This window comes from Bison bison, unplaced genomic scaffold (assembly GCF_000754665.1).
Source record: "Bison bison bison isolate TAMUID 2011002044 unplaced genomic scaffold, Bison_UMD1.0 scf7180017864322, whole genome shotgun sequence".
NCBI classification, from domain to species: Eukaryota; Metazoa; Chordata; class Mammalia; order Artiodactyla; family Bovidae; genus Bison; species Bison bison.
Window position 1 is genome coordinate 2478027 of NW_011494894.1, and position 6000 is coordinate 2484026.

General features: G+C 42.6%; 1 long non-coding RNA gene across 2 annotated transcripts in view; it reads right to left on the reverse strand.

Annotated features, from left to right (window-relative positions):
- The window catches only part of LOC104998049, a 59436-nt gene that overhangs the window by 36596 nt on the left and 16840 nt on the right, over positions 1-6000 (reverse strand). For both annotated transcript variants that reach the window (XR_826407.1, XR_826406.1), the window contains exon 2: positions 792-861. This is a non-coding gene — a long non-coding RNA (uncharacterized LOC104998049). The remainder of the gene's footprint in view (positions 1-791; positions 862-6000) is intronic.

The following is a 6000-nucleotide window of genomic DNA, read 5'->3' on the forward strand; positions in this document are numbered from 1 at the left end:
AGTTCTTTCCATCAGGTGGCCAAAGCCTCAGTTTCAGCATCAATTCTTCCAATGAATATTCTCATGAGCTGGCCAAAGCTTCACTTTCAGCATCAGTCCTTCCGATTAATATTCAGGACTGATTCCCTTTAGAATTGACTGGTTGGATCTCCTTGCAGTCCAAGGGACTCTCAACAATCTTCTCTAACACCACAGTTCAAAAACATCAATTCTCAGTGCTCAGTTTTCTTTGTAGTCCAACTCTCACATCTATACATGACTACTGGAAAAACCATAGCTCTGACTAGACAGATCTTTGTTGGCAAAATAATGTTTCTGCTTTTTAGTAAGCTATCTAGGTTGGTCATAGCTTTTCTTTCAAGGAGCAAGCGTCTTTTAATTTCATAGCCACAGTCACCATCTGCAGTGATTTTCGAGCCCAAGAAAATAAAATCTGTCACTGTTTCCACTGTTTCCCCATCTATTTGCCATGAAGTGATGGGACCGGATGCCATGATCTTAGTTTTCTGAATGTTGAGTTTTGAGCCAAAAAGGCAAAGAAGTTCCCTTAGCACTGTTAAGCAGAGCGCCTGCACATGGTCTTTTCATGTGGTTTGGGCTTCTCACATTATGGTGGCTAGATTCCAAGAGGGCGTGCCCAAGAGCATACGTTCTAAGGAGTAGGAGACAGAAGCTGTCAGCTCAGCATTGAGTTATGCCTAGAACTGGCAGATCTTTGCTTCTGCTGTATTCTATTGGTCAAAGCAGTCACAGATCTCACCCAGATTTCAAGAGGATAGAGAAGTAAATACCTTATGATGAAGAAGAGGCAAAGTCACATCGCACAATAGAGCAGGGGATAGGAGACGCTGTCGTCCTCATCTGTGGAAAACAGAACCAGCTACAGTCATTATCTGATGACATATCCAATGTTAGAATGACCTCTATATAGTTAAACTCCTGCCCCCCACCAGACTATCTGCTTACCTCTCACACCATTGGCTTCTGTGTGGCAGCTATCCCACGTTTCTCTCTTTTTCTTTATTTCTACCTCAGTGTCAGGACTGACTCTGCACAAACTATCCTTTTCCCCAGCTCTTCCCGTGGAGGCTTGCCTATTATCATTGAAGTCTCAACTCAAATATCTCCTCTTCTGAGAGACCTTCTCTGGCTACCACATGACTCTGTTTACATCCGTCCTAACCCTCACATGCTTGCTTTCTCTTCCACCATCTGTGTCCCCCCAGCACAGCACACACCCCGTGAGAGCGGTGACCTGGTCTATTTTGCCCACAGCATATGCCTAGGGCTCACACTGGTCTCCACTGCAGAGTGATCATCCAGTCAACCTTCACTGAATGAATGAATAAAGAAAGGAGACACTATCCTTTCAAACAGTAGTCAACGACAGCCTACACTCTTCTCCTGACCGATTATTCTGTACTACTTCTCTGGGAAGTTATTTTATCTTTGGACACATCTTACAAATTCCTCCATGGTATTATGAATTTACCTAACTAGTCAAAAGACTCTTTAATTTATTGACTAAAACTAATTCAGGGGTTTCCAAACTATAACCTCCAAGTGCTATAGCTCTGTGGCTCCAATCCCCAGGAAAAAGCTAAGGGGAAACGAAAGGGAAAAGGAAAGACAAGGGACCCCACCATCACTTTAATCCCAGTGATAATCATTTTATTTTACCTATTGTTCAGTTCAGTCGCTCAGTCGTGTCCAATTATTTGCAACCCCATGGACTGCAACATGCCAGGCCTCCCTGTCCATCACCAGTTCCTGGAGTTTACTCTAACTCATGTCCATTGAGTCGGTGATGCCGTCCAACCATCTCATCCTCTGTCATCCCCTTCTCCTCTCCCCTTCAATCTTTCCCAACATCAGGGTCTTTTCCAGTAACTCAGCTCTTCGCTTCAGGTGGCCAAAGTATTGGAGTTTCAACATCAGTCATTCCAGTGAACACCCCGGACTGATCTCCTTTAGGGTGGACTGGTTGGATCTCCTTGCAGTCCAAGGGACTCTCAAGAGTCTTCTCCAACACCACGGTTCAAAAGCATCAATTCTTCTGCACTCAGCTTTCTTTATAGTCCAACTCTCACATCCATACATGATTATTAGAAAAACCATAGCCTGGACTAGATGGACCTTTGTTGACAAAGTAATGTCTCTGCTTTTTAATATGCTGTCTAGGTTGGTCATAATTTTTCTTCCAAGGAGCAAGCATCTTTTAATTTCATGGCTACAGTCACCATCTGCAGTGATTTTGGAATCCCAAAAAATAAAGTCAGCCACTGTTTCCACTGTTTCCCCATCTATTTGCCATAAAGTGATGGGACCAGATGCCATGATCTTCATTTTCTGAATGTTGAGTTTTAAGCCAACTTTTTCACTCTCCTCTTTCACTTTCATCAAGAGGCTCTTTAGTTCTTCTTCGCTTTCTGCCATAGGGTGGTGTCATCTGCATATCTGAAGTTATTGATATTTCTCCCAGCAATCTTGATTCCAGCCTCATCCAGCCCAGCATTTCTCATGAAGTACTCTGTGTATAGTTAAATAAGCAAGGTGACAATATACAGCCTTGATGTACTCCTTTCCCAGTTTGTAACCAGTCTGTTGTTCCATGTCCAGTTCTAACTGTTGCTTCTTGACCTGAATACACATTCCTCAGGAGCCAGGTCAGGTGGTCTGGTATTCCCATCTCTTTCAGAATTTTCCACAGTTTATTGTGATCCACAGAGTCAAAGGCTTTGGCATAGTCAATAAAGCAGAGGTAGATGTTTTTCTGGAACTCTCTTGCTTTCTTGATGATCCAACAGATGTTGGCAATTTGATCTCTGGTACCTCTGCCTTTTCTAAATCCAGCTTGAATATCTGGAAATTCACGGTTCATATATTGTTGAAGCCTCGATTAGAGAATTTTGAGCATTACTTCACTAGCGTGTAAGATGAGTGTAATTGTGCAGTAGTTTGAGCATTCTTTGGCATTGCCTTTCTTTGGGATTGAAATGAAAACTGACCTTTTCCAGTCCTGTGGCCACTGATGAGTTTTCCAAATTTGCTGGCATATTGAGTGCAGCACTTTCACAGCATCATCTTTTAGGATTTGAAATAGCTCAACTAGAATTCCATCACCTCCAGTAGCTTTGTTTGTAGTGATGCTTTCTAAGGCCCACTTGACTTCATATTCCAGATGTCTGGTTCTAGGTCAGTGATCACACCATCGTGATTATCTTGGTCATGAAGATCTTTTTTGTACAGTTCTTCTGTGTATTCTTGCCACCTCTTCTTAATAACTTCTGCTTCTGTTAGGTCCATATCTTAATTGTGCCCATCTTTGCATGAAAAGTTCCCTTGGTATCTCTAATTTTCTTGAAGAGATCTCTAGTTACCTATTGAGGATCTATATAAGACTTAGTTTGAAAAACAGTTCCATTGCTAAAAAAATCTAAATAGTCTCTTTGACTCGGTTCTATACCATCATGATATTTCTCACAGTATGCTCTTCTAATCCCCTATGTCAGAATCAACACTTTGGATATTTGCAGAAAATGCAGATTCCCTGTCCCCTATGAGTTACAATTTCGGTTCTAAGGCCAGTGAAGTGAAAATCACCCAGTCATGTCCAACTCTTTGGGCAGTCCATGGAATTCTCCAGGCCAGAATAGCAGAGTGGGTATTCTTTCCCTTCTCCAGGGGGATCTTCCCAACTCAGGGATCGAACCCAGGTCTCCCACACTGCAGGCGGATTCTTTACCAACTGAGCCACAAGGGAAGTTCTAGGGCCAAGGAATCTATTAACAAGCACCTCAAGGCTTCTTAAGTGGTCAGAAGTTTGAGAATCACTGCTCTATGATGTGAGAACTATCTAATAAAATACAGAAATGAGTAATCATGCAAAGAAGAATTCTTTTTCCTTTGGGATGACCTCTTGCAAAATGTAATGTCTTTTCTCAGTACAGTCATTCATCCATATATCCAAGGGATTGGTTCCAGGACCCACTCCCCACTCAGATACAAAAATCCACAAGTGCTCAAGTCCCTTGTATAAAATGGTGTAGTACCATCTACCCCCTGTAGTCGCAGAGACAGAATCCATAGATACAGAAAAGAAAGACAAAGAAAGTGAAGCTGCTCAGTCATGTCCAACTGTTTTCAACCCCATGGACTGTAGCCTACCACACTCCTATCCATGGGATTCTCCAGACAAGAATACTGGAGTGGGTTGCCATTTCCTTCTCCAGGGGATCTTCCCAACCCAGGGATCGAACCTGGGTCTCCAAAATTGTAGGCAGACGATTTACTGTCTGAGCCACCAGTGAGAATATAGATACAGAGGGCTGACTTTATATACAGAAATTTTTGAAGGAGTAGGCATGGTGGGTTGACCTCAAGATGTCCAGAAAGTGGTCTTTTATCTCTTTTCTGGAGACCCTGATTGCCCCCACAAATATCTCTCTGAGGCCAAGTGACTGAAGTTAGAGTATATATATTTGTACACACACGCCAGTGGCCAACATCACAGCCAAGCTACCACCTCACTCAGCTGAGTCCTGCCAATTAAGTACTTCTGGAGTGGTATAAGAGCAAGGCCCTTAAAATTCCAAGCATAAAACAGCTAATAAGAGTATCTTGTTTAACAAAGTAATAAAAAAAAAAGCAGAGACAAAAAAAGCTGCAAAGTTTTCTTTGTGATCATTATTTAACACTGTATGTAATTAAATATTAATGAAAGTATGCTACTTTCATTTTGTGAGCAATTTAATTCAATTAAAAATAAATGGGTCTCCTTGGCTCAGTGGGCATACTGATATACAGAACAGCACTGCCCTTAACTTGGTTTCCACTGTGTTTAAATCCAGCACTGAGCAAAGCTACTAAAATACAACCTCAGGCTTACTTGATTAACCCGTTAAGAGCCAAGGGCCCCTCTCAGGCAGGCAAGGGAGTATAGCACTCTACAGTGTTCACTGGGTACAAAGCATAATATGTTTAACTTGAAAAAAATATGTTCATCAAACATTTGCTAAGTGGGATGAAAAGATATTTAAGACATCTCTTAGATATCAAAACAGTAGAGGAAGGGCATGGACTGAAGAGAGGTATGAAGAAACTGGAAACACTGTATCTTGACCTGGTATCGTGTGTGTGTGTGCTCAGGTCACTTAGTTGTGTCCGACTCTGAGACCCCATGGACCCCATGGACTCTGAGACCCCATGGACAGTCCTCTGTCCAGGGACTTTTCCAGGCAAGAATACTGGAATGGGTTGAAATTTCCTACTCCATGGCATCTTCCTGACCCAGGGGTCAAACCCAGGTCTCTTGACTTGACCTGGAGATATATATATACACATACATATGTATATATATCATAGACAAATATGTGTACATATAGACACACACACAGATGAAACAAACATACTGACCTGTACTCAATGTATACATATACATACTTAAGGTTAGTGTACTTTAAGTGGTAGACTGCAAATATTTCATACCTCAGTGGCAGTTCAGTTCAGTCGCTCAGTCGTGTCCGACTCTTTGCGACCCCATGAACCGCAACACTCCAGGCCTCCCTGTAAGTCACCAACTCCTGGAGTTCACTCAAACTCATGTCCATCGACTCGGTGATGCCATCCAGCTATCTGAACCTCTGTTGTCCCCTTCTCCTCCTGCCTCCAATCCCTCCCAGCATCAGAGTCTTTTCCAATGAGTCAACTCTTTGCATGAGGTGGCCAAAGTATTGGAGTTTCAGCTTTAGCATCAGTCCTTCCAATGAACACCCAGGACTGATCTCCTTTAGAATGGACTGGTTGGATCTCCTTGCAGTCCGAGGGACTCTCAAGAGTCTTCTCCAACACCACAGTTCAAAAGCATCAATTCTTCGGCACTCAGCTTTCTTCACAGTCCAACTCTCACATCCATACATGACCACTGGAAAAACCATAGCCTTGACTAGACGGACCTTTATTGGCAAAGTAATGTCTCTGCTTTTGAATATGCTATCTAGG